Source organism: Vipera berus (genome assembly GCF_964194415.1).
Source record: "Vipera berus genome assembly, chromosome: 3".
Lineage (NCBI taxonomy): Eukaryota > Metazoa > Chordata > Lepidosauria > Squamata > Viperidae > Vipera > Vipera berus.
This window is the reverse complement of record NC_138204.1, coordinates 3,834,546-3,861,028: the sequence shown is the minus strand read 5'-3', so window position 1 is coordinate 3,861,028 and position 26,483 is coordinate 3,834,546. Positions and strand designations below refer to the sequence as shown.

Sequence of the window (26,483 nt, the reverse complement as noted above, 5' to 3'; positions counted from 1 at the left end):
CAGCATAAATTTTGAGCTCAATTACAGTAAGTCAAAAACTACCTGTACGTTTATTCAGATCAGGGTATGGGCCGTCAAGTTCTTAAGCAACCCGTAAGGTCAACAGTCCAAATTCCCTCAATTGGTTGGGACTACCACTCCCATAAGGTGGAGTCAGCTGAAGACCCGGAAAGCCTCATCTAGGTTTTCCTTAAAAAAAGGGGGAAAGGTGGACTGTTGAAAAACGTTAACTTGCCTTCTCTCCTTCCGCGCAGACGCTCAATAAAAGTAGAGCCATATTTTCTGTATCCAATTTATCTGACACTTGATATATCACCTCCTACCTTCCGAACGGAAGACGCGAGAAAAGCAGCTAAATATAAAAGCCAGGTTCCAAATAAATAAATAAACATACATACCCATGGGGGGGGAGAGAGGGGGGAACCTAGCTTTGTGTGTGTGTGTGTATTATATATATATATATATATATATATATATATATATATATATATATATATATATATATATATATATATATATATATATATATATATATATATATATATATATATATATATATATATACATACATACATACATACATATATACATACATACACACACACACACACACACATATATAACATTACATATATTATATATTTTACACACACACACATATATATAAATAAAATAAATGAGAAACTCTCCTTCTGCCTCCCTGAGCACTTTTCTGAATCTGCACTATAATAAGGGGGTTGCAAAGAATCCTCTCTCTTGCCTGGTGTGAACTGCAAAAAAAAAAATCTCGCAAAAACATGCAAACACCTTGACTCCTCTCCGTGGGATTTTCACACTCCCCGTTTCCCCCCCCCCCCCGGTGCTTTTATGATCAGCGACGACAAAATAATTCAGGCACGCCTATAGCGAGGCCAGGGCCAAAGTCCGTCCTCGACTTACGGCGGTTCACTTAGTGAAGCCCACACCTATAAACAGGGGAAGAAATGCATCAAGACCTATCCTAAATTGTGGTGTAAAAAGTGATAGAACGATTGATTAATCATTTGGAAAAATCGGACAAACATTTGTCTGAGATGGTATGAGCGGAGGTCCTCAAACTTGGCCTGTTTAAGACTTGTGGACTTCAACTCCCAGAATTCCTCGGCCAGTCACGCATGCCTGGCTGGGGAATTCTGGGAGTTGAAGTCCACAAGTCTTAAAGTTGCCACGTTGGGAGACCCTTGGTCTAGTTCAGGGATAGGCAACCTTGGCTCTTTTATGGCTTGTGGACTTCAACTCCCAGAATTCCTCAGCCAGCATGGGGGAACTATGGCCCCTTCACGGCTCGTGGACTTCAACTCCCAGGATTCCTGAGACAGCATGGGGGAACTTTGGCCCCCTCGTGACTCGTGGACTTCAACTCCCAGAATTCTTGAGCCAGCACGGCTCATCATGGAAACCTCTCCCTTTCCCCTCAGCATGGCTGGCTCAGGAATTCTGGGAGTTGAAGTCCACGAGTCATAAAGCGGCCTAGGCCTAGACCAGGAGTACGCAATCTTGGCTCTTTTATGACTCATGGACTTCAACTCCCAGAATTCCTGAGCCAGCAAGGCTCAGCAAGGAAACCTCTCCCTTTCCCCTCAGCATGGCTGGCTCAGGAATTCTGGGAGTTGAAGTCCACGAGTCATAAAAGAGCCAAGGTGACCTACCCCTGGGTCTAGTTTTTAAAATCACAAATGATGTAAAATTTTACAAAGGTGTAAACCTTCATCGGTGTAATCATACCTGATCTGAACTCACCTGTAAACTTGCAAGGCCTTAAAATGCTTGTGATTCTTAACAGCGTGAGGCAAACAGTGTATTTTTCTACTTAGCGAATATTCACTCAGGATATTAATAGGACCCCGGATTCTAATTTGCACCTGTATTAATATACGGACAGCTCATATGTGACTCGATATTAGTTTTTTCTTTCCCCCTTTAAAAGCAGAGGTCACGATGCCGGCAAGACTTAATATTGCCATCTCTTCCAGAAGGGATGGGGAGGAATGTTAGATATGCTTCTACTCTAAAATATTCCGGAACAGAACCAGATGCAGACAAAAACAGGAAAGACAGATGCAGACAAAAGCAGTGACTGTATTCATACATATGTTAACCGAGATTGCCAAACAATTGTTTTACCGAGCAAATCGCAATTGTCTAGTTTACATCAATGCTAGATACAGGCAGGAGTAAATCGGGGGGGGGGAGGGGGAATAAAATAAAAATCACATTACGGTAATATTAAGGGTAAAGAAAAGTCAATGAAGAATTTTCTACGTTCCATTTAATCCCGGAGGAAGAGGGAGGGAAAAAAAAAACTCTCTTTCCCTTCCGAGAATTTGAGAGGACAAAACTGTGTAAAAAGTAGGAAGGCCCCCTTTTTCCATTGCAGGAGGTCCTCAATTTACAACGGTTCATTTAGTGACCATTCTAAGTTACAATGGCAGGAGGGGAAAAAGTGACGGATGACCGCTTTTTCACACTTACGACCATCGCGGCATCCCCGTGGTCATGTGATCAAAATTCAGATGCTTGGCCACTGACATGTACTTATGACGGTTGTGGTGTCCTAGGGTCACGTGATCACCTTTTGCAAAGACGATGGGGGAAGCCAGCTTTGCTTAATCACCGTGTTACTAACTTAACTGCAGGGATTCATTTAACGACGGTCGTAAGAAAGATCATAAAATGGGGCAAAAGTCATTTAACTGTCTCACTCAGCAACAGAAATGTTGGGCTCGAGTGTGGTCGGAAGTCGAGGACTATCGGTACCTGCTTAATAAGAAAGGCCAGTGATTTTGCTTTTCTTACTACAACAGGGGTGGCCTGGCTGAGGGATTCTGGGAGTTGAAGTCCACAAGCCATAAAAGGGCCAAGTTTGAAGACCCCTGCTTGTGGACTTCAACTCCCAGAATTCCTCAGTCAGGCGAGTTGAAGTCCACAAGTCATAAAAGGGCCAAGTTTGAAGACCCCTGCTTGTGGACTTCAACTCCCAGAATTCCTCAGTCAGGCAAGTTGAAGTCCACAAGTCATAAAAGGGCCAAGTTTGAAGACCCCTGCTTGTGGACTTCAATTCCCAGAATTCCTCAGTCAGGCGAGTTGAAGTCCACAAGTCATAAAAGAGCCAAGTTTGAAGACCCCTGCTTGTGGACTTCAACTCCCAGAATTCCTCAGTCAGGCGAGTTGAAGTCCACAAGTCATAAAAGGGCCAAGTTTGAAGACTCCTGCTTGTGGACTTCAACTCCCAGAATTCCTCAGCCAGGCACGCCTGGCTGAGGAATTCTGGGAGCTGAAGTCCACAAGTCATAAAAGGGCCATGTTTGAAGACCCCCCTGGACTACAACAATAAACATATCCCAAAGAACCAAAGAATTCCACGGACAAACCTATTCGTGAATTCTTCAACCAAACTTGGAATCGCCAATCAAACACGTCTTGCGCAGTAAAACAGGTTTCTTTCTAGCTGATTCACGATTCAACTTTACCACAGTATAAAGTCCACGATCAAACAGACGAGAGTCAAAGCACAGTCGTAAAAATCAGGAGATCCCTTACGCCACTGAAAAAGGCATTTGTCCTAAGTCCGCCGCTGTTCACCCTGTTGACCCATGACTGCTGTGCTAGGTTTGCCACCGACACACATTCTGAAGTTCGCAGATGATACCACAGTAGTGGGCCTTATTCATGACCACAAGGCGGAAGCTTACCACAAGGAGGTCGAGGGGTTTGGTGAACTGGTGTAAGGAAAACAGCCTAGTTTTAAATACCGGAAAAACCAGAGAGATCATTGTCGATTTCAGAAAAGGCAGGCCACAGCCCCACTTCTCTGTGCATTAATGATTCACCTGCGGAGACGGTTACCAGCATCAAATTCCTGGTGTGCAGCTAACGAGTAGGCTGGCTTGGTCGCTAAACGAGACCCTGATGAAGCAGGCACAGCAGCGCCTGCATTTCCTGCGTCGCAAGCTCATCTTCCTTCCCCTGTCCTCACCACTTTCTGCAGAGGGACGATCGAGAGCATCGAGCCAGTCTGGTTTGGAAGCATCCCTGCTTCGGACAGGAAGGCGGTGCAGAGAGTGGTGAGGACAGCTGAAAAGATCATTGGCAGTTTCCTCCCTCCCATCCAGGACGTGGCACAGAAGCGCTGCTTGAGCAGGGTCCGCAAGATTGTCTGGGACACGACACACCCTCTTCACAACCTGTTTTCCTTGTTACCTTCTGGGAGGGGGGGGGGCTCTGTGGCATCCAAAGCAGAACATCCAGATTCAGCCATAGTTTCATTCCATACAGCATCAACCTTGTGAACTCTCAAGCTTCCTCCTTCCGTTATGTATGGGCAGTAATTAATATTTACATGTTACTTATATGTAAGGGTGTAGGTCTATACATACGTTGCATGTAGTATGTTTAGGTGTGTGTCATGTATGTGTTTCACTTTGAGAGTGGGCAACTAAATTTCATTTTCGATGTGTGCCGTTGTACCCACAGTAAAAAAAATGACAAGAAAGGTTGTTTTATCTCTTATCTTGTACATTCAGGTACATGTGGGACCTATAAACAGATGCCTTTCATTTTAAGGAGGAGAGGGTTTAAACCAGGGGTCTTCAAACTTGGCCCTTTTATGACTTTTGGATTTGCGACTTTCAGAATTCCTCAGCCAGCATGCCTGGCTGGGGAATTCTGGGAGTTGAAGTCCACAAATCTTAAAGTTGCCAAGGTTGAGGACCCCTGGGCATGAGGACTCCTGCCTTGGGTAGGCGGTTGGACTAGAAGACCTCCAAGGTCCCTTCCAGCCTCAGGATTCTGTGACTCTATAATCTCCCACTTCAGAAATCTCACGGTCACGCGATCGAAAATCAGATGGGAAGTCCGATTCGCTTAACATCTGTCTTACGAACAATTTCAGGGATCCCCTTAACAACCGTGGCCAAAAAAAGGTCACAAAACAGAGCAAAATTCACCTCACAAATGTCTCATGAGCAACAGAAATTTTGGGCTGAACGGTCGTAAGTCGAGGACCACCAATATTTACCAGTTACTTCTCTACTGCACAGCTTAATATACCCAATAAATACATAGACACGTTCTTGGCCACCAGGATTGTTTTTCCATCATGATTGAGGACGACGCAGCACCACAGGAAATGCAGAAAAAAATGCACCCACAGACATAAATTGAGGATAAGAGGCAGATGTGATGTTCTCACTGCAAGGGGAAGGAAAACCCCAGCTTCATTACAGGCGAGGTCCTCAACTTACGACAGTTCATTTTGTGACCATTCAGTGTTACAAAGGCACTGGCAGAAGTGACTTACGACCGTTTTTCACTCTTACCACCATTGCAGCATTCCCGCCCGTGGTCGCGTGATCTAAACTGGGCAGCTGACTCATATTTATGATGGTCGCAGCGTCCTGGGGTCATGTGATCCCCTTTTGTGACCTTCTGGCAAGCACAGCCAATCGGGAGGCCCGTTTCACTTAGCAAGCCCTGTTAACAGCTGCAGTGACTCACTTAACAACTGCAGCAAGAAAGGTCGTAAAACGGAGCAAAATTTACAACTGTCTTGCTTAATAATAGAAAGTTTCAGCTCCATTGTAGTCATAAGTCAAGGACTATCTGTATATAATAATAATAATAATAATAATAATAATAATAATAATAATAATAATAATAAGAAGAAGAAGAAGAAGAAGAAGAAGAAGAAGAAGAAGAAGAAGAAGAAGAAGAAGACGACGACTGTGGCAAAGGCAAGCAACGGTAGTACCAATGGTAATAGGCGCCTTGGGTGCAATCCCAAAACAACTGGAGCACCACTTGAACACCATCATCAGCTAAGCTTCTAAGCCGCCCTGAGTCTTCGGAGAAGGGCGGGATATAAATGGAATTAAAATTAAAATTAAATTAAATTAACAAATTCGCCATCAGTCAATTGCAATAGGCGGCCTTACTAGGAACTGCTTCCATCCTGCGACGGGATCTGTAATACCATCAAACATCCACATCTGCCTATCCCGGGTCCTTGCTAAGGACTCGATAGGTAGACAAAAATTGCCAAATCCAGTCTGAACATCTGGCTGACTGTGCGATGATTAATAATAATAATAATAATAATAATAATAATAATAATAATAATAATAATAAGGAGGAGGAAGAGGAAGAAGAAGAGGAGGAGGAGGAGGAGGAGGAGGAGGAGGAGGAGCCTTGGGTGCAATCCCAAAACAACTGCAACCACTGTATAGTGGACGTGGCAGTGCCTGGAGACAGCAGAATAGACGAGAAAGAACTGGAGAAGATAACAAAATACAAAGACCTACAAATAGAAATAGAAAGATTGTGGCAAAGGCAAGCAAGGGTAGTAGTACCAATAGTAATAGGCCCCTTGGGTGCAATCCCCAAACAACTGGAGCACCACTGGAACACCATCATCAGCATTGACAAATTCGCCATCAGTCAACTGCAAAAGGCGGCCTTACTAGGAACTGCTTCCATCCTGCGACGAGATCTGTGATACCATCAAACATCCACATCTGCCTATCCCAGGTCCTTGGTAAGGACTCGACAAGTAGACAAAAATGCCAAATCCAGTTTGAACATCTGGCTGACTGCGCAATGATTAATAATAATGATAATGATAATGATAATAATAATAATGTTGGAAGGCACCTTTTAGGTCTCAAGCAGGAGGGGGCTGGACTAGAAGATCTCCAAGGTCCCTTCCAACTCTTATTATTACGTAGCAGTGGTCTTCAAACTTGGCAACTTTAAGACTTGTGGACTTTAACTCCCAGAATTCTGGGAGTTGGGAGTCCACGTGTCTTAAAGTTGCCAAGTCTGAAGACCGCTGCTACGTAATAATAGAGTTGGATATAATATAACGTAACAGGTACAATCCCGTTTGAAAAGCTTCAACAAGTTTCAAATGTAAGAAAGTGTTTCCAAACTATTAATTGTCTTAAACCCACAGGAACTGCTTAGTAGTGACCAGCTAGCTGGCTCTTGAAGACTGCTGGCTGAGAGATGGTGTAAAGATACATTCAGCCAGCAGCAGTTGGAGATAAAGCTTCTCAAGTGCCCAAACATTTGGATGGCGCAAAGAAATATCTTTCCACCTAGAAGATGGTCAAGAATTTTCTACTGCCATGACAAGGTAGACAGCCATCAAAATGATTCCGAAGCTGGTAAGAGTGATGGTGCTACTCTATGTCAGCCACTACTACACAAGCATGAAGAGATGGGCTTTAAATATGATTCCCAGAAGCTTCCAGCTGTTGGCTATTTGAGAAAAGACGTTGGTGTGGCATGACAAGATTTTTTTTTTAATATCCTTGCTACAGACAGGGGAATAACAATCAGTTATTTCTCTTCACCACCCATTACAGAGTAGAGTAGAGTAGTATAGAGTGAAACAGAAATAGAGCTGGAAGGGACCGTGGAGGTCTTCTAGTCCAGCCCCCCACTTAAGCAGTAGAACCTATACCGTGGCTGTCCAGACTCTTCTTAAAATCTCCAGTGATGGAGCACCCACGACTTCTGGTGGCAAGCTGTTCCACTGGTTGATTGTCCTCACTGCCAGGAAGTTTCTCCTTAATTCCAGGTTGCTTCTCTCTTTGATCGGTTTCCAACTGTCGTTTCTCGTCCTGCCTTCAGGTGCTTTGGAGAATTATAATAATATAATAATAATATATATAAAGTTGGAAGGGACCTTGGAGGTCATCTAGTCCAACCCCCTGCTCAGGCAGGAAACCCTATATCATTTCAGGCAAATGGCTGTCCAGTCTCTTCTTAAAAACCTCCAGTGTTGGAGCATTCACAAGTTCTGGAGGCAGGTTGTTCCACTGGTTAGTTGTTCTCACTGTCAGGAAGTTTCTCCTTAGTTCTAGGCTGCTTCTCTCCTTGACTAGTTTCCATCCGTTGCTTCGTCCTGCCTTCAGGCGCTTTGGAGAATAGCTTGACTCCCTCTTCTTTGTGGTAGTCCCTGAGATATTGGAACACTGCTATCATGTCACCCCTCACCCTTCTCTTCTCTTAGTGACCCCCTCTTCCTTGTGGCAGCCCCTCAAATACTGGAAGGCTGCTATCACGTCACCCCTATTTCTTCTTTTCTCTAGACTAGCCAAACCCAAGTCCCTCAGCCGTTCGTTGTATATTTTGGTCTCCAGGCCTTGGATCATCTTCTGTTTTTATTTAGTTTATTTACTTTGTCTTTACTTTACTTATTTACTTAACTGGCCTACAGGGGTCCTTGCTGCTCTCTGAGCTTGGTTGTTGTTTTGTTTTTCCCCCAAACGTTTCATTACCAAACTAGGTAACTTCAACAGTGTTAAAGGGGTGAAGAGGAGGAGGAGGAGGAGAACCGTGGGGTCCTTAGTGTTCTCTGTGCTTGGTTTTCTTACAGATGTTTTATTACCCAAATGGGTAACATCATAAGTGCTAGATTACCACTGATGACATTACCTAGTTTGGTCACGAAACATCTGCAAGAAAACAACTAAACTCAAGAGAGCACACAAGCATCCTATAATCCGCCTTTTTCTCCCCACTCCCTTGAGCATTGATAACATTACCTACTTGGGTAATGAAACGTCTGCAAGAAAACCCCAATGATCCCACAGTTGCCATCGTCTTCCTCCTCCTCCTCCTCCTCCTCCTCCTCCTCTCTGCAAACCCCACTCACTCCCTTCCAATCCTGATGACGTTGCCTAGCTTGGTAATGAAATGTCGGCAAGAAAACCACACCAAGCTCAGTTCAAACCTCAGCTACAAATATTCTCTTTTTTCACCTGGCAACCTGGAAAAGCAAAGCAAAACTTAAAAGCAGCAACCAACTTCAGGAAACAGTACAGGAGGTCCTCGGCCTACGACCACAACCGAGCCCCCCCCAATTTTTGTTGTTAAGTGAAACAGTTTTAAGTAAATTTCGCCCCATTTTACCACCTTTCATTCTTCAATGAATCACGGCCGTTAAGTTCCTACCTCGGTTGTTAAGCGAATCTGACTTCCCCACTGATTTTGCTGATCAGGAGGTCACCAAAAGGGGATCACGTGACACCGGCACACCGCAGTTGCCGAGCTGGTTTTTAAGCACATGACCCCTGGCGGTTGTTAAGTGTGAAAAACGGTCTTAAGTTCACTTTTTCCACTGCTGTTGTTAACTTTGAAGGTTCGCTAAATGAACTATTGTACTGAGTCTTCAGCGAAGACTCAAAGAGACCAACATCCATGATTAAAACTACACATAATTATGCCTAGGTGCCAGACCCTGGCAGCCCCACCGCTCTTTTTACGAAGTCGCTCAGCTCCATTGCCAGGAAACCACAGGAGGAAAAAGATGCCTCAAAACACCGCGGCGCAAAGGGCAGAGAGATCCCGAACCCCAGCGAACAACACCACGTGCGAGGACGCCCTGCCAGCCCCCTCATAAACCAAGATCCAAAGTAGGGCTAAGAGGCCCTCCGATGAAACCCAATTATAACACACACACACCCCACACCCTGGAAAAGATGGCTTGGAGGACGCATTGCAGACCTCCCAGGCAGCCTTCCTTCACCCTCCCCATTCGCACAACGACTATCACACTGACTGCCAACGAGTTGCAGCTTCTTTCCCCCACCCCGTCTCCATCCAGATGCCAGGATTCCAACGGATGCTGCAGGAGGGCAAAGACTCCAGATCAGCCCTACAGGAATGAATGAATGGGGGGTGGGTTTTGCAGGCAGAGGGACCCCCACCACCCACATAGGGAGGACGCTCAGATTCTGGACTATGACTTTCCACCACTAAGGAACCCCCCCCCAACCAAGACTCCCCCCACATATATCCAAATATAGGTGGTAGCATTAGCATCAGATCCTGCCCCATATGCTACATAGCATGGGGGAATCTAATGTTCCCACCAATGTTTAGATATATTGGGAGGGAAGGGTTCTTGGTTTGGGGGGGTGGGGGGGTCCTTGGTGGTTGTGGAGTTAATGCAGAATCTGAGGGTCCTCCCTTTGTGGGGGGGTGTTTCCCCCTGCCTCTTCTATTACTTTAGATATGGGGTGTTCTTGGTTTGGGGGGACAGTCCTTGGTGGTGGAGTTAATGCAGAATACGAGGGTCCTCCCTTTGTGGGTGGGGGTCCCTCTGCCTGTTGCCCCATTACTTTAAATATGGGGGGATCTTGGCTGGGGGGGTTCCTTTGGGTGGAGAGTCTTAATGCAGAATCTGAGGGTCCTCCCTTTGTGGGTGGGGGTCCCTCTGCCTGTTGCCCCATTACTTTAAATATGGGGGGATCTTGGCTGGGGGGGTTCCTTTGGGTGGAGAGTCTTAATGCAGAATCTGAGGGTCCTCCCTTTGTGGGTGGGGGTCCCTCTGCCTGTTGCCCCATTACTTTAAACATGGGGGGCTCTTGGCGGGGGAGGGGGGTTCCTTTGGCTGGAGAGTCTTAATGCAGAATCTGAGGGTCCTCCCTTTGTGGGTGGGGGTCCCTCTGCCTGTTCCCCCATTACTTTAAATATGGGGGGATCTTGGCTGGGGGGGTTCCTTTGGGTGGAGAGTCTTAATGCAGAATCTGAGGGTCCTCCCTTTGTGGGTGGGGGTCCCTCTGCCTGTTCCCCCATTACTTTAAATATGGGGGGATCTTGGCTGGGGGGGTTCCTTTGGCTGGAGAGTCTTAATGCAGAATCTGAGGGTCCTCCCTTTGTGGGTGGGGGTCCCTCTGCCTGTTCCCCCATTACTTTAAATATGGGGGGATCTTGGCTGGGGGGGTTCCTTTGGGTGGAGAGTCTTAATGCAGAATCTGAGGGTCCTCCCTTTGTGGGTGGGGGTCCCTCTGCCTGTTCCCCCATTACTTTAAATATGGGGGGATCTTGGCTGGGGGGGTTCCTTTGGGTGGAGAGTCTTAATGCAGAATCTGAGGGTCCTCCCTTTGTGGGTGGGGGTCCCTCTGCCTGTTCCCCCATTACTTTAAATATGGGGGGATCTTGGCTGGGGGGGTTCCTTTGGGTGGAGAGTCTTAATGCAGAATCTGAGGGTCCTCCCTTTGTGGGTGGGGGTCCCTCTGCCTGTTCCCCCATTACTTTAAATATGGGGGGATCTTGGCTGGGGGGGTTCCTTTGGGTGGAGAGTCTTAATGCAGAATCTGAGGGTCCTCCCTTTGTGGGTGGGGGTCCCTCTGCCTGTTCCCCCATTACTTTAAATATGGGGGGATCTTGGCTGGGGGGGTTCCTTTGGGTGGAGAGTCTTAATGCAGAATCTGAGGGTCCTCCCTTTGTGGGTGGGGGTCCCTCTGCCTGTTCCCCCATTACTTTAAATATGGGGGGATCTTGGCTGGGGGGGTTCCTTTGGGTGGAGAGTCTTAATGCAGAATCTGAGGGTCCTCCCTTTGTGGGTGGGGGTCCCTCTGCCTGTTCCCCCATTACTTTAAATATGGGGGGATCTTGGCTGGGGGGGTTCCTTTGGGTGGAGAGTCTTAATGCAGAATCTGAGGGTCCTCCCTTTGTGGGTGGGGGTCCCTCTGCCTGTTCCCCCATTACTTTAAATATGGGGGGATCTTGGCTGGGGGGGCTTCCTTTGGGTGGAGAGTCTTAATGCAGAATCTGAGGGTCCTCCCTTTGTGGGTGGGGGTCCCTCTGCCTGTTGCCCCATTACTTTAAATATGGGGGGCTCTTGGCTCGGGGGGGGGTTTCCTTTGGCTGGAGAGTCTTACTGCAGAATCTGAGGGTCCTCCCTATGGGGGTGGGGGTGGAAATCCCCCTGGCTGCTCCCCCATTAGTTTAGATATATGGGGGAGGCTTGGAGGGGTGCTGGGTCCCTCCCTCCCCACAATGCCCCCCCAACCAGACAGGCTTCTGTCCCTCTCCCCCTTCTTTGGGGGGAGAGGAGAAATCCTCCCTCCCTCCCCAGCCCCCCCTTGTCAGGGTCCCACCGCCCCCCCCCCACACACTTTGGTGGGGGAGGGGTGAATGCAGCGCAGCTAGAGGGCGCCAGGTTGGGGAAGGAGCGCCGAAATGGGGGAGGGGAGCGAGGAAAGCCCCCTCCCCAAAGGAGCCTCGCCTCAGTGGGGGGGGCAAAGGGGCGGCGGCAGGAGCAGGGCCCCCATTTAAGGACCCTTCCCCTTTTCCCTCCAGGTCTCTCTCCCCCCTCCCAGCGCTCCTCCTCCTTTCCCGGAGGAGGGGGGGGGGAAAGCGCCCACCACCCCCCTTCATCGTCGCCCCTCCGCCCCAAGGGGGCTCTTTGGGCTTGCAGGAGGGGCTCCCCCGCCCGGCTGTCCCCCCTCGGACCGTCCCCGCCTCGCCGTTACCTGAGCAGCCCCCGGCCGCCCGACCGTCCGCCCGCCTCGCCGGCCTCACACAGACAATATGGCGGCGCCACAAGGCTGGGCCGCCACCGCAGGGCCCAAAGCGAGGCTAGCCGGAAGCGGAAGCTGCTCGCTTTCCTCCGCTTTTCTCCTCCGCCTTTCCCCCGCCTGGTCGCTCTAGCCCTCCTCGCGGGCTCTGTGCCTCTCGCCTTTCCGCACTGGATTCTGGGAGGTGGAGTTTGTTGAGGGGAAAACGTCGAGGCCGTTTTATTCCCCCTCCTCTCTTTTTCTCAGGCCTATCCGCGCATCCCGCGGCATCGGGGAAAAGCCTGGCCGGGGATGATGGGAGCTGTGCTCCCAGCTCGAAAGAGAGGCCTCGGGGTTGTGAACCGGAGGGCCTGCTCGGCTTGTTTTTCCCTCAAACCAAATTTTTTCTGGTGGTTGACCCAAAGGGGCTTTTTTTTTTTTTACCAAAAGGCCACTAGACTTCCTTTTTTAAAAAAATAAAATAAAAATTAAATGTTTATTTGTGTATCAAGCAAACATTAAGTCAGGGGTCTTCAAACTCGGCCCTTTTATGACTTGTGGACTTCAACTCCCAGAATTCCTCAGCCAGCATACGCTGGCTGAGGAATTCTGGGAGTTGAAGTCCACAAGTCATAAAAGGGCCAAGTTTGAAGACCCCTGCATTAAGTCAATAGTGGTTTACATCACATTGCGAGGAGGAAATAAGGTTGTCCCGTTACATATAAGAAAGCAGCCACCAGGAGGGAAAAATATTGCATATAACAAGTAATAAAAGTTCAATTACCAGCTCTTTTTGACATCCAATTGTACCATTGACTCCAAGACAAATAATAATCTGTGTCCCCTCGTCCCCTTAACATCATAGTGAGCCGATCTGATTCCGCACAGTTCATTATTTTCTGAATTACTATTTGGTCGGGTGGGCTAACACCCATCTTCCAATATAGCGCCCACGCCAATCTTGCAGCAGTGGTTATATGTAACAACAGGTACCACGCAGTTCTGTTTATATTTCGTGGTCTTATCCCCAATAAAAATACCTCAGGACACAGTTGTATATGGTATCCCAACATCTCACTTAGCCATTTCTGGATATTCTTCCAGAAGTTCATAGCCTCTCGACAGGTCCACCATTGGTGGAAATATGTGCCTTCTTTGACACCACATTTCCAACAAGTTGGGGATGTTCCCGGAAACATTTTGGCGAGCCTAGCCGGCGGTAAATGCCAACGACATGCCATTTTATATATATTTTCTTTGTATGCTATTGACCGTGTTAACTTAATGTTCTTAACCACTGCTTTTTTTGTAAAAGAAAAAAGTGCCGGAACTCACACATGTCATACAACCCGCCTTGCCTACCCTACAAGGTTCCATCCAAAAAAGGTGCCGGAACTCCGTTCTGAGCGTTCTATGACAAAAAAAGCCCTGTTCTTAACCCAAATTTCGCTCCACCTCTCAATATCTATTGAGCAACCTAAATCTCTCACCCAGGCATGGATCAAGGCCTTCGCGCCCTCCTCAGCTACTTCCATAGCCATTTAAAAATGTACCATTGTACAATTTATAATACTCTGGTTTCTCTTCAGATCGTATAAATCTTTCGCCCTTTTGCCACTAGACTTCCTTGAAGATGTTTTGCTTTTCATCCAAGAAGCTTCTTCGCTTCTTCAGTTTTGCGGTGGTTGCTCTGACTGGATTTGGCATAATATATATAAGTTTTTTTATCATCACAAAAGTGCTTAATATTTTATCAGCAACATATTGTCTGGGTTCTAACATTTAACTTACTAATGCATGGAAAAGGAAAAAGAAAGAAGATTCAGCTTATTTTAGAACAGGGGTCTTCAGACTTGGCCCTTTTATGACTTGCGGACTTCAAGTCCCAGAATTCCTTAGCCAGACATGTGCCTGGCTGAGGAATTCTGGAAGTTGAAGTCCACAAGTCATAAAAGGGCCAAGTTTGAAGACCCCTGTTTTAGAACATGAGACACTTTTTTTCAATGGCTAGAAAAACGAGGTAGAGAGAAAGGAATTTAACATGTATTAATGTATTAATAATGTATTAATTGTCCTGAAGGCAGGACAAGAAGCAACGGATGGAAACTAATCAAGGACAGAAGCAATCTGGAACTAAGGAGAAACTTCCTGACAGTGAGAACAATTAACAACCTCCAGAAGTGGTGAATGCTCCAGCACTGGAAGTCTTTAAGAAGAGACTGGACAGGAATTTGTCTGAGATGATACAGAGTTTCCTGCCTGAGCAGGGGGTTGGACTAGATGACCTCCAAGGTCCCTTCCATCTTTATTATTATTACTATTATATAAAACTTTTATTCATAAAACATGAAACTCAGTCAACTGAACACTCAAATTGACTGGCACTAATGGTTGACACGGGTTGCTGCCAGCATCGTAGGTATCAACCAGGTATATCCTTAAAATGAAAGATGTTCCGAGTAGCATGGTTTTTTGTAGCTTTGCTGGAGTTATTGCAGGAAGCTGCAGTTTCTTGATGTATTTTGGAAAATTTTGGGACATAGTTCCAAGTGCCCCGATGACAATGGGTATCACTGTTACACGTTTCATCTATAACTGCGCAGTTTCGATGGCCAGGTCACGGTATTTCGTAATTTTTTTCAGATTATTATTATTATTATTATTATTATTATTATTATTATTATTATTATTATTATTATTATTATTATTATTATTATTTAGTAAGTTAAATGTTAGAACTCAGATTCGGCAATTTTGTTGTTGCTGTATTAAAAGACATATGCCTCCTTATTCCCAACACTTATGGGAAATTTATTATTTGTTTTAATTACTCATTAACAAATTTATACAAAGGTAGTCCTTGATTTACAACCATTTGTTTAGTGATCGTTATAACAGCACTGGAAAAAGTGATTTATGACTGTTTTTCACACTTACGACCATTAACAGCATTGCCAGGGTCACATGATCAAAATTCGGACGCTTGGCAACTGACTTGTCTTTATGATGGTCGCAGTGTCCCGGGATCACGTGATCCCCTTTTCCGTCCTGTCAAGCAAAGTCAAATGGGGAAGCTAGATTCATTTAACAACCGTGTTACTAACTTAACAACTGCAGCATTTCACTTAACAACTGTGGCAAGGAAGGTCGTAAAAATGGGGCAAAACCCACTGAACGGCAGAAATTTTGGGCTCCGTTATGGTCGTAAATTGAGGACTACCTGAATAAACAACAACAAGTTTTTAAAAAGTGGCGTGGGTGGAAATGAAGGACAGCACACACACACAATCAGAGAGAGAAAAAACACACTCTGCCTGGACAAACCTCTGAACTTTTCTAAACAAGAACAACAATAATAATAATAAGTTGGAAGGGACCTCGGAGGTCATCTATTCCAACCCCCTGCTCAGGCAAGCAACCCTATACCATTTCAGACAAATGGCTGTCCAGTCTCTTCTTAAAAACCTCCAGTGATGGAGCACCCACAACTTCTGGAGGCAGGTTGTTCCACTGGTTAATTAGTTTCCATCTGTTGATCTTGGTGGTTTGCATTGCCTGCCTCCTGGGGCTGAGTAAGCCTACCTTAAAGTCACAAATCTCGCCATGTGGAGTAACATTTGCAGATCCAGTCAGCAAATCAATCACCACTAGGGGGCATTTTAACTCTACCCATGCTCCTTACCTTAGCCACATTGCATTCTCAGCCAACAATAATGAAGAAGATTGTGTGTGTGTGTGTGTGTGTGTGTGTGTGTGTGTGTGGTACCTTGCTCAATAGTGGTAACTGTGAGAGGGATCTCGGAGTCCTAATAGACAATCACTTCAATATGAGCCAGCAGTGTGCTGCAGCTGCCAAAAAAGCCAACACAGTGCTGGGTTGCATTAACAGAGGGATAGAATCAAGATCAAGTGAAGTACTAATACCACTTTACAATGCTTTGGTAAGGCCACACCTGGAATACGGCATCCAGTTTTGGTCACCACGATGTAAAAAAGATGTCGAGACTCTAGAAAGGGTACAGAGAAGAGCAACAAAGATGATTAGGGGACTGGAGGCTAAAACATACAGGGAACGGTTGCTGGAATTGGGGATGTCTAGTTTAACGAAGAGAAGGGTGAGGGGTGACATGATAGCAGTCTTCCAATATCTCAGGGGCTGCCCCAAAGAAGAGGGAGTCAAGCTCTTCTCCAAAGCACCTGAAGGCAGGACAAGAAGCCACGGATGGAAACTCATCAAGGAGAGAAGCAACCTAGAACTAAGGAGAAACTTCCTGACAGTGAGAACAATTAACCAGTGGAACAACCTGCCTCCAGAAGTGGTGAATGCTCCAACACTGGAAGTTTTTAAGAAGAGACTGGACAGCCATTTGTCTAAAATGGTATAGGGTTTCCTGCCTGAGCAGGGGGTTGGACTAGATGACCTCTAAGGTCCCTTCCAAATTATTATTATTATTATTAGTAGTAGTAGTATATGTATATGTATATGTGTATATATATATATATATATATATATATATATATATATAGAGAGAGAGAGAGAGAGAGAGAGATTAATATACAGTGCCAGGATTGGTTGTGAATATCCTATGGTTCATTATTTTAATAAATAAATAAATGCATAAATAAATAAAATAAACATATCAGTAAAAAATAATAATCGCAAACAATAAAAGAATACATAAATTAAAAAGAAAAGAAAAACAAACAAGAAACACAAGATTGCGAAGACTGAGGAACAACGCACTTAAGACGAAGGCAAGCAAAACATTTAGCAACTGTTAGTTTTAAAAGCTACATAATACCACCCAGTTTCGAAGTTGTGACGGGAAAGCAAGTTCACTTCTTGGCAACTGACCTGCACTTACGGCCGTTGGCAGCGTCCTCCAGTCACATCAAGGCAACTTATGATACTTGGGCCAGAAACATCCAATTTCCACCACCCCCCCAAAAAAAAACACCCTATAGCAGGGGTCTTCAAACTTGGCCCTCTTATGACTTGTGGACTTCAACTCCCAGAATTCCTCAGGCAGGCACGCTGGCTGAGGAATTTTGGGAGTTGAAGTCCACAAGTCATAAAAGGGCCAAGTTTGAAGACCCCTGCCCTATAGCAAGCAATGAGTTTGCTTAACAACTGTGGTTTTCACTTGACAGCTGCAGCCTTCGCTTTACCACCGCTGGGCTCACTTAACAACCACCATACTATCTCAATGACCACTGCAAAAAAAGGTCTTAAAATAGGATAGGGTTAGACCACAGGTCTGCAACCCGCGGCTCCGGAGCCGCATGCGGCTCTTTCAGCCGTCTCCTGTGGCTCCCAGTCCTCTGCCATGTGCAGTCCAAAAAAAAAGGGACTAAAAAAGTTCAACCAATCAATTCAAATATGCAGGGTAGGTGCATATCTCGCCTTGGCTCAACTCTTCAGTCAAACCCTGTTCTGCGCATGCACGCATGTACACCCATGCACACACATTTTTTGCGGCTCCCAGTTTTTCCTTTCGTGAGGGAATCGGTTCCGAGTGGCTCTTTCACTGTTTCAGGTTGCTGATCCCTGGGTTAGACGGTTAACCAGCTTAGCGACAGTCACAACTCAGTACGATAATTCCGGACTTACTGTAAATTTAGCATGGATAGCTTTAACTCCGTCTCCGCTAGATGGCAGCACTGAACCATGTTGGCTAAGGTTGAAAGCTAGTTAAGAACAAGTTCTCCACTTACAGAATAAGAGAGTTGGAAAGGACCTTAGAGGTCATCTAGTCCAGCCCCCTGCTCAGGCAGGAAACCCAATACCATTCCGGACAAATGGCCATCCAGTCTCTTCTTACAAGCCTCCAGTGATGAAGCACTCACAACTTCTGGAGGCAGGTTGTTCCACTGGTTAATTGTTCTAACAGTCAGGAAATTTCTCCTTAGTTCCAGGTTGCTTCTTTCCTTGATGAGTTTCCATCCGTTGCTTCTTGTCCTTGTCTTCTGGTGCTTTTGGAGAACAGGCTGACAACCAAACTCAGAGAGCACCAAGGACCCCTCAGGTACAGGTAGTCCTCGACCTACGACCACAATTGACCCCAAAGTTTCTGCTATTAAGTGAAACGTTTGTCCAATGAATTTTGACCCACTTTCTTACCACCGCTGTTAAGTAAATCGGTGCAGTTGTTAAATTAGCCCCAGGGTGATTGAGCAAACCTCACTTCCCCACTGATTTTGCTCATCAGAAGGTCTCGAAAGGGGGACCACGTGACCCTGGGACGCTGTGACCGTCATAAATATGAATCAGTTGCCAAGAATCTCAATTTTGATCCCACGAGCATGGGGACCCTGCAACGGTCGTTAAGTGTGGAAAAACTGGTCCTAAGTCATTTTTTTCAGTCCCGCTCTAACTTACAAAGGTCGCTAAATGAACTGTCATGAATTGAGGACTACCTGTAACAGAGTCTCCTGCTTGAGCAGGGGGGTTGGGCTAGAGGACCTCGCAGGTCCCTTCCATCTCTGTGATTCTGTTATTCCAAAGGTAGCACTCATGACTCCGATGTTCTACCTGGCAGAATCGAAGGTAACCTTAGACCAAGGGTAGGCAACCTTGGCTCTTTTGTGACTCGCGGACTTCAACTCCCAGAATTCCTGAGCCAGCCGTGCTGAGGGGAAAGGGAGTTTCCAAGCTGAGCCATGCTGGCTCAGGAATTCTGGGAGTTGAAGTCCACCAGTCATGAAGGGGCCACAGTTCCCCCATGCTGGCTCAGGAATTCTGGGAGTTGAAGCCCACGAGTCATGAAGGGGCCACAGTTCCCCCATGCTGGCTGAGGAATTCTGGGAGTTGAAGTCCACGAGTCATGAAGGGGCCACAGTTCCCCTCAGGAATTCTGGGAGTTGAAGTCCACAAGTCATGAGGGGGCCATAGTTCCCCCATGCTGGCTGAGGAATTCTGGGAGTTGAAGTCCACGACTCATGAGGGGACCATAGTTCCCCCATGCTGGTTGAGGAATTCTGGAAGTTGAAGTCCATGAGTCATGAAGGGGCCACAGTTCCCCCATGCTGGCTCAGGAATTCTGGGAGTTGAAGTCCACGAGTCATGAAGGGGCCACAGTTCCCCTCAGGAATTCTGGGAGTTGAAGTCCACGAGTCATGAGGGGGCCATAGTTCCCCCATGCTGGCTCAGGAATTCTGGGAGTTGAAGTCCACAAGTCATGAAGGGGCCACAGTTCTCCCATGCTGGCTCAGGAATTCTGGGAGTTGAAGTCCACGAGTCATGAAGGGGCCATAGTTCCCCCATGCTGGCTCAGGAATTCTGGGAGTTGAAGTCCACGAGTCATGAAGGGGCCACAGTTCCCCTCAGGAATTCTGGGAGTTGAAGTCCACGACTCATGAGGGGACCATAGTTCCCCCATGCTGGCTGAGGAATTCTGGAAGTTGAAGTCCATGAGTCATGAAGGGGCCACAGTTCCCCCATGCTGGCTCAGGAATTCTGGGAGTTGAAGTCCACGAGTCATGAAGGGGCCACAGTTCCCCTCAGGAATTCTGGGAGTTGAAGTCCACGAGTCATGAGGGGGCCATAGTTCCCCCATGCTGGCTCAGGAATTCTGGGAGTTGAAGTCCACAAGTCATGAAGGGGCCACAGTTCTCCCATGCTGGCTCAGGAATTCTGGGAGTTGAAGTCCACGAGTCATGAAGGGGCCACAGTTCCCCTCAGGAATTCTGGGAGTTGAAGTCCACGAGTCATGAGGGGACCATAGTTCCCCCATGCTGGCTCAGGAATTCTGGGAGTTGAAGTCCACGAGTCATGAAGGGGCCACAGTTCCCCTCAGGAATTCTGGGAGTTGAAGCCTACGAGTCATGAAGGGGCCATAGTTCCCCCATGCTTGCTCAGGAATTCTGGGGAGTTGAAGACCACGAGTCATAAAAGAGCCAAGGTGGCCTACCCCTGCCTTAGACAATAAAAAGGAAATCAAACTGCAAGGCTCTTGGCCCCAACCAGCCACCTTGGAGAAGTCTGATGGAAAAGCTGAGTTGCTTTCACCTTGTTTTCCAGGCTCACCGTCGGCCTCGCCCAACCTCTGACGGCAGCGCCTGTTTCCTTGGCCCGGTCAGGGGTCAACGCTCTGGGTAAAGGAGCAGATAATCTCAGGCGAGCATGGTCCGTGATTTTCTCGGCTCCATCTTCCTTGCATTGTATGGTTCCAAGTCATTGAGGAAACTTTGTGGGCCTTTCAGCTACCGAGTAGCCCCCAGAGGGAAGCCCAGCCCCCTTCCCCCCATTGTCAAAATCCTGGCTATATCCTTGCTCCAAAAATAGACCGCCTTATCAAGCCATTGTTTGGACACCTCCAGCAAAGAGGTTTGGCACGGAGAAACAGGAGGGTCCTGGGAGCCTGGGAGAATTCTTCGAGGGAATTCTTAATAACAAATCCCCTTCCAGACTGATGCCATCGGATGGAAACTAATCAAGGAGAGAAGCAACCAACAACTAAGGAGAAATTTCCTGAAAGTGAGAACAATTAACCAGTGGAACTGCTTGCCTCCAGAAGTTGTGGGTGTGCCAACACTGGAGTTGCAAAGGGGATTTTTCAAGAGGCAACTGGCTCTTTCTTTTTCCTTGAAGACGTTTCACTTCTCATCCAAGAAGTTCGTCTTTGGGACCATCCTGACCTGGACAGAATCAAGATCACATGAAGTACTAATACCACTTTATAATGCCTTGATAAGGCCACACTTGGAATACTGCATCCAGTTTTGGTCACCACGATGTAAAAAAGATGTTGAGACTCTAGAAAGAGTACAGTGAAGAGCAACAAAGATGATCAGGGAACTGGAGGCTAAAACATATAAGGAACGGTTGGTGGTATTGGGCATGTCTAGTTTCATGAAAAGAAGGATGAGGGGGGATAGGATAGCAGTCTTCCAATATCTCTGGGGCTGCCCCAAAGAAGAGGGAGTCAAGCTGTTCTCCAAAGCACCTGAAGGCAGGACAAGATGGATGGAAACTAATCAAGGAGAGAAGCAACCTTGAACTAAGGAGAAATTTCCTGACAATTAGAACAATTAACCAGTGGAACAGCTTGCCTCCAGAAGTTGTGGGTGCTCCACCCCTGGAGGCTTTCAAAAAGAGACTGGACCACCATTTGTCTGGAATAGTATAGGGTCTCCTGCTTGAGCAGGGGGTTGGACTAGAAGACCTCCAAGGTCCCTTCCAGCTCCGATATTCTGTTATTCTATTACTCCCTGGGATGGTAGCTCAGAGGTTTCTCAGCCAGCCTGAATCACAGTCCCCATCTTGGATCCTGGATTGTACCTTTGGTGAGCAGCCTGGAACCGTATTTCCTTGTTTGCCTGAAACTATCTTGCTCTCGGGAAATTTCTCCTTATTTCTAGGTTGAATCTGTATTTGACAAGTTTCCACCCATTACCTCTTGTCCTCCCCCCAGGTCCTTTGGAGACAAAGTCAGTTCCCTCTTCTCTGTGGAGCTCCTCAAGTATTGGAAGATGGCTATCATCTCCTGTCTAGTCCTTCTCTTCATTAGGCTAGATCAGTGGTGGCAAACCTATGGCACGCGTGCCAGAGGGGGGCACTCGGAGCCCTCTCTGTGGGCACGCGGACCTCACTCTTTGGCTACATTTTTGCAGCAAAAGGCCATTTCTCCAGCCCCTTCCTAGCCAAAACAAGCCTCCGGAGTGAGCGCGCTGTTTTCAGCTTTGAATCATATCAAATCTGACACCAGAAACAGACTAACAGATGAGCCGAGTGCTGCATGTGTTGCTCTCAAACTTACAAAGTATGAGCCAAGCTTAGACAAAATACCAGCAGGCATACAACAGCAAACATCACATTAATTGTTCAAAAGCATGCCAAATGCAAACTTTTACCTTTCAGTAAAAAGTTGTTTGTATCGTTGAAAGCTTTGTTACTGTGTTTTTCTTGTAAGACAAAAGATGTTAATGTACGAGTTGTGCTTTTTTTTCTAAACTAAAACCTCAGTATTCGGCTTAAATTGCCGTGTTGGCCCTTTGCGATAAATCAGTGGGTTTTGGGTTGCAGTTTGGGCACTTGGTCTCTAAAAGGTTCGCCGTCACTGGGCTAGACATACCCAGTTCCCTCAATCACTGATCATTTGTTTAACCTCCAGACTCCTGGTCACCTTTTTTGCTCTTCTCTGCACACTTTCCGGGGTCTCAACATTTTTTTTATATATCCTGGGGACCAGAATTGTGCAGGGTAAAACAATGGTAACACTTCATGTAATCTTGATTCTGTCCCTCTGCTAATGCAGCCTAGCACTGTGTTGGCTTTTTTGGCAGCTGCAGCACACGGCTGGCTCCTATTTAATAATAATAATAGTAGTAGTAGTAGTAGTATAGAGCTGGAAGGGACCTTGGAGGTCTTCTAGTCCAACCCCCTGCTCAAGCAGGAGACCCTATATCAGTGATGGCGAAGCTTTTAGAGACGGAGTGCCCAAACTGCAACCCAAAACCCACTAATGTATCGTCGGGTGGCGGGTGGGTGTGGCCCATTCGGTGGGCGTGGCTGCGGTGGTAACAGCACACTGGGTGGGACTAAAAAGTTCAATCAATCAATCAATTTCAACTTTGTGAGATCTTTTTTTCCCCCGTGAGAAATTGAAATTGATTGATTGATTGAACCTTTTTTTTTTTGCACACGTCGGCGGAGGCCTAAAGCGAAATTTTTTTTATAAAACCTAGCTGAAGGCCTAGGACTGGGGTGATGGCGCACGTGCCCAGACAGAGGGCTCTGCGTGCCACCTGTGACACGCGTGCCTAGGGCTTTTTTTCCTCATAGAACGCTCAGAACGGAGTTCCGGCACCTTTTTTGGATCAAACCTTGTAGGGTAGGCAAGGCGGGTTGTATGACATGTGTGAGTTCCGGCACCTTTTTCTTTTACAAAAAAAGCACTGCGCGTGCCATAGGTTCGCCACCACAGACCTATACCATCACAGACAGGTGAATGTCTAGTGTCTTTTTTTAAAAAAATCTCCAATGATGGAGCACCCACGATTTCTGGAGGCAAGCTGTTCCACTGGTTAATTGTCCTGCCCGTTAGGAAGTTTCTCCTTAATTCCGGGTTGCTTCTCTCTTTGATCGGTGTCCAACCGTTGTTTCTCGTCCTGCCCTCTGGTGCTTTGGTGAACAGCCTGCCCCCCCCTGCCTTGTGGCAGCCCCTCAAATACTGGAACATGGCTATCATGTCGCCCCTTTTTCTTCTTTTCTTTAGGCTACTAGCCAAACCCAAGTCCCGCAGCCGTTCTTTGTATTTAAGTGATTGTCCACTAGGACTCTGAGATCCCTCTCACAGGTACTACTACTGAGCAAGGTTACCACCTACTGTATGCTCTGCCTGTGCATTTGGGGGGTTTTTGCCTAAATGTAGAACCGTACTGTTCTCTACACTGAATTTCATTTTAGATAGTTAGGTAGAGTGTTTAAGGCTGCCAAGATCCTTCGGGGTCTTGAGCCTGTCTTCTGAGGTTTTAGAAAATCCATTCCCCCCCCCCCAGCAAATTTGATCTATGCCTTCTATCCCTTGGGTGGTGATTTCCTACTGGCCCTTCCTTGCCTCCGTTTTAAATTCCCAGCAGAATATACCAGAGCATCAGTGAAACGGCCCGTCTTGTGATCAGACTTCCCTGCTAAGTAGACACCTTAAGACCACTCGGAATTCTTCTACCAGTTGTTATTTTCATCCTGATGGCTGATTGTGCTTGGCTCATACATGTAGCCGCCACTGATGTTTCCTTGGATAAATAGCTGTTGTGACTCTGTTGGGTTCAATGGGAAGGGAGGGAGGGAGGCAGGGAGGGAGGAAAGAAAGAAAGAAGGAAAGAAGGAAAGGAAAAAGGAAAGAAGGAAAGACAGAGGGAGAAGGAAGGAAGGAAGGAAGGAAGGAAGGAAGGAAGGAAGGAAGGAAGGAAGGAAGGGAGGGAGGAAGATCTTGATGAGGAAGAAAGGTTGGTCTTGATGGATGGATGGGTGGAAGGAAGGAAGGAAGGAAGGAAGGAAGGAAGGAAGGAAGGAAAGAGAGGGAGGGAGGAAGGAAGGAAGGAAGGAAAGAGAGGGAAGGAGGGAGGAAGGAAGGAAGGAAAGAAGGAAAGAAGGAAAGGAAAGAAGAAAAGAAGGAAAAAGGAAAGAAGGAAAGACAGAGGGAGAAGGAAGGAAGGAAGGAAGGAAGGAAGGAAGGAAGGAAGGAAGGAAGGAAGGAAGGAAGGAAGATCTTGATGAAGAAGAAAGGTTGATGGATGGATTGGTGGAAGGAAGGAAGGAAGGAAAGAGAGGGAGGGAGGGAGGGAGGGAGGAAGGGAGGGAGGGAGGGAGGGAGAGGAGGAGGAGGAGAAAGTGGAGAAGAAGAAGATGATTAAGATGGCTAAAGACCGGAGACTAAAACATACGAAGAACTGTTGCAGGATTTGGGTATGGCCATTCTAGAGAAAAGAAAGACCAGGGGTGACATCATAACAATATTCCAGTATTTGAGGGGCTGCCACAAAGAGGAGAGGGTCCATCTATTCTCCAAGGCACCGTAAGGCAAGACAAGAAGCAACGGATGGAAACTAATCAAGGCGAGAAGCAACCTGGAATTAAGGAGAAACTTCCTAACAGTGAGGACAATTAACCAGTGGAACAACCTGCCTCCAGAGGTGGTGAATGCTCCAACACTGGAGGTTTTTAAGAAGAGACTGGACAACCTTTTGTCTGAAATGGTATAGAGTTTCCTGCCTGAGCAGGGGGTTGGACTAGAAGATCTCCAAGGTCCCTTCCATCTCTACTCTGACAGGAAGGAAGGAAGGAAGGAAGGAAGGAAGGAAGGAAGGAAGGAAGGAAGGAAGGAAGGAAGGAAGGAAGGAAAGAAAGAAAGAGAGAGAGAGAGAAAGATGGAGGGAGGTAAGGAAGGAAAAAGAGAGAGAGAGAGAGAGAGAAGAAAGAAAGAAAGAAAGAAAGAAAGAAAGAAAGAAAGAAAGAAAGAAAGAAAGAAAGAAAGAAAGAAAGAGAAAGAAAGAAAGAAAGAAAGAAAGAGAAAGAAAGAAAGAAAGAAAGAAAGAAAGAAGGAAGGAAAGAAAGAAAGAAAGAAAGAAAGAAAGAAAGAAAGAAAGAAAGAAAGAAAGAAAGAAAGAGGGAGGGAGGAAGGGAGGGAGGGAGGTAAGGCAGGAAGAAGAAAGAAAGAAAGAAAGAAAGAAAGAAAGAAAGAAAGAAAGAAAGAAAGAAAGAAAGAAAGAAAGAAAGAAAGAAAGAAAGAAAGAAAAAAAAAAGAAAGAAAGAATGCACAAATCCCAGAAATGGAATTAATTCAATGACTAATGGACTGAATTAATTCAAGGGTCCATCCTGGCTCTGCGCTCTGCAGCCCCTTTCCTAAACTCTTCCCGGCTTTCTCCGCAGGCAGGCGGCACAGTGCGCAGGCAGGCGGCACAGTGCGAAAGGGCCTCTTCATCCCGGAAGGGAGGGTGATCCTGCGAAGAACTTAAGGGCTGTTGGGGCGGGGGGGTTGTCTGCACAGATGAGTTTCCCCTTGTTTTCGTCTCCTTCGGCCCAAAGGTAGAAGCTGTTTGGAAGAGAGGCCGGCCAGGTGACCTTCCAGCCCAGCCGGAGTGGACCCCAGGGACGTGCCTGGACAGCTCCAGCCGGACCTTGGCCAAGCCCTCCGCTAATTGTCTCTGCCTTTCTCCGGGTCCAAGTTAATGAGGCCTGAATGCAAATATTACCACTTCCCCTCCTTTGCTCTGGTTTACGTAGGCAGCGCATTGTCCTATTGTTTTGCGAAGGGAAGCTGCAGTTGGAAATTAACCTGCTGTTCACCCCTCGCCAAAGCTTTCACACCCTTGTCCCTTCTGGGCTTTGGAAGAAGAACCGAGGAGGAGGAGGAGGAGGAGGAGGAGGAGGAGGAGGAGGAGGAGGAGGAGGAGGGAGGAAGGAGAATAGCAAAGGAACTTGCAGAGAGATCAAGGAGAAGCTGCTTCTCAAAATGCCCTATGTTTATATTTGGGCTTTCGTTTCTAGCTTTCCGGATGCGTTTTGCTATAGGGAGGGTGGAAAAAATAAATAAATCTCAGTTTCTATCTAGTCATTTTTATCCCGTACCACCACCACCTTGTGCTATTCTGGTTTGTTTGTTTGGCTGATTAATAAATATCTGGAAGAGGATATTTGTAGCTCAGGGT

The 26,483-nt window shown here is 46.7% G+C and overlaps 1 protein-coding gene across 3 annotated transcripts in view; it reads right to left on the bottom strand.

The window, feature by feature from the left end:
* The window catches only part of CSNK2A1 (casein kinase 2 alpha 1), a 45,352-nt gene extending 32,942 nt beyond the window's left edge, over window positions 1–12,410 (bottom strand). For 2 of the 3 annotated variants that reach the window (XM_081323805.1, XM_081323807.1), the window contains exon 1: window positions 12,306–12,410. The gene's annotated coding sequence lies outside the window, so the exon portion shown is untranslated. The remainder of the gene's footprint in view (window positions 1–12,305) is intronic. The other variant, XM_081323806.1, reaches the window with a different exon arrangement.
* Window positions 12,411–26,483: the final 14,073 nt, after the last annotated feature.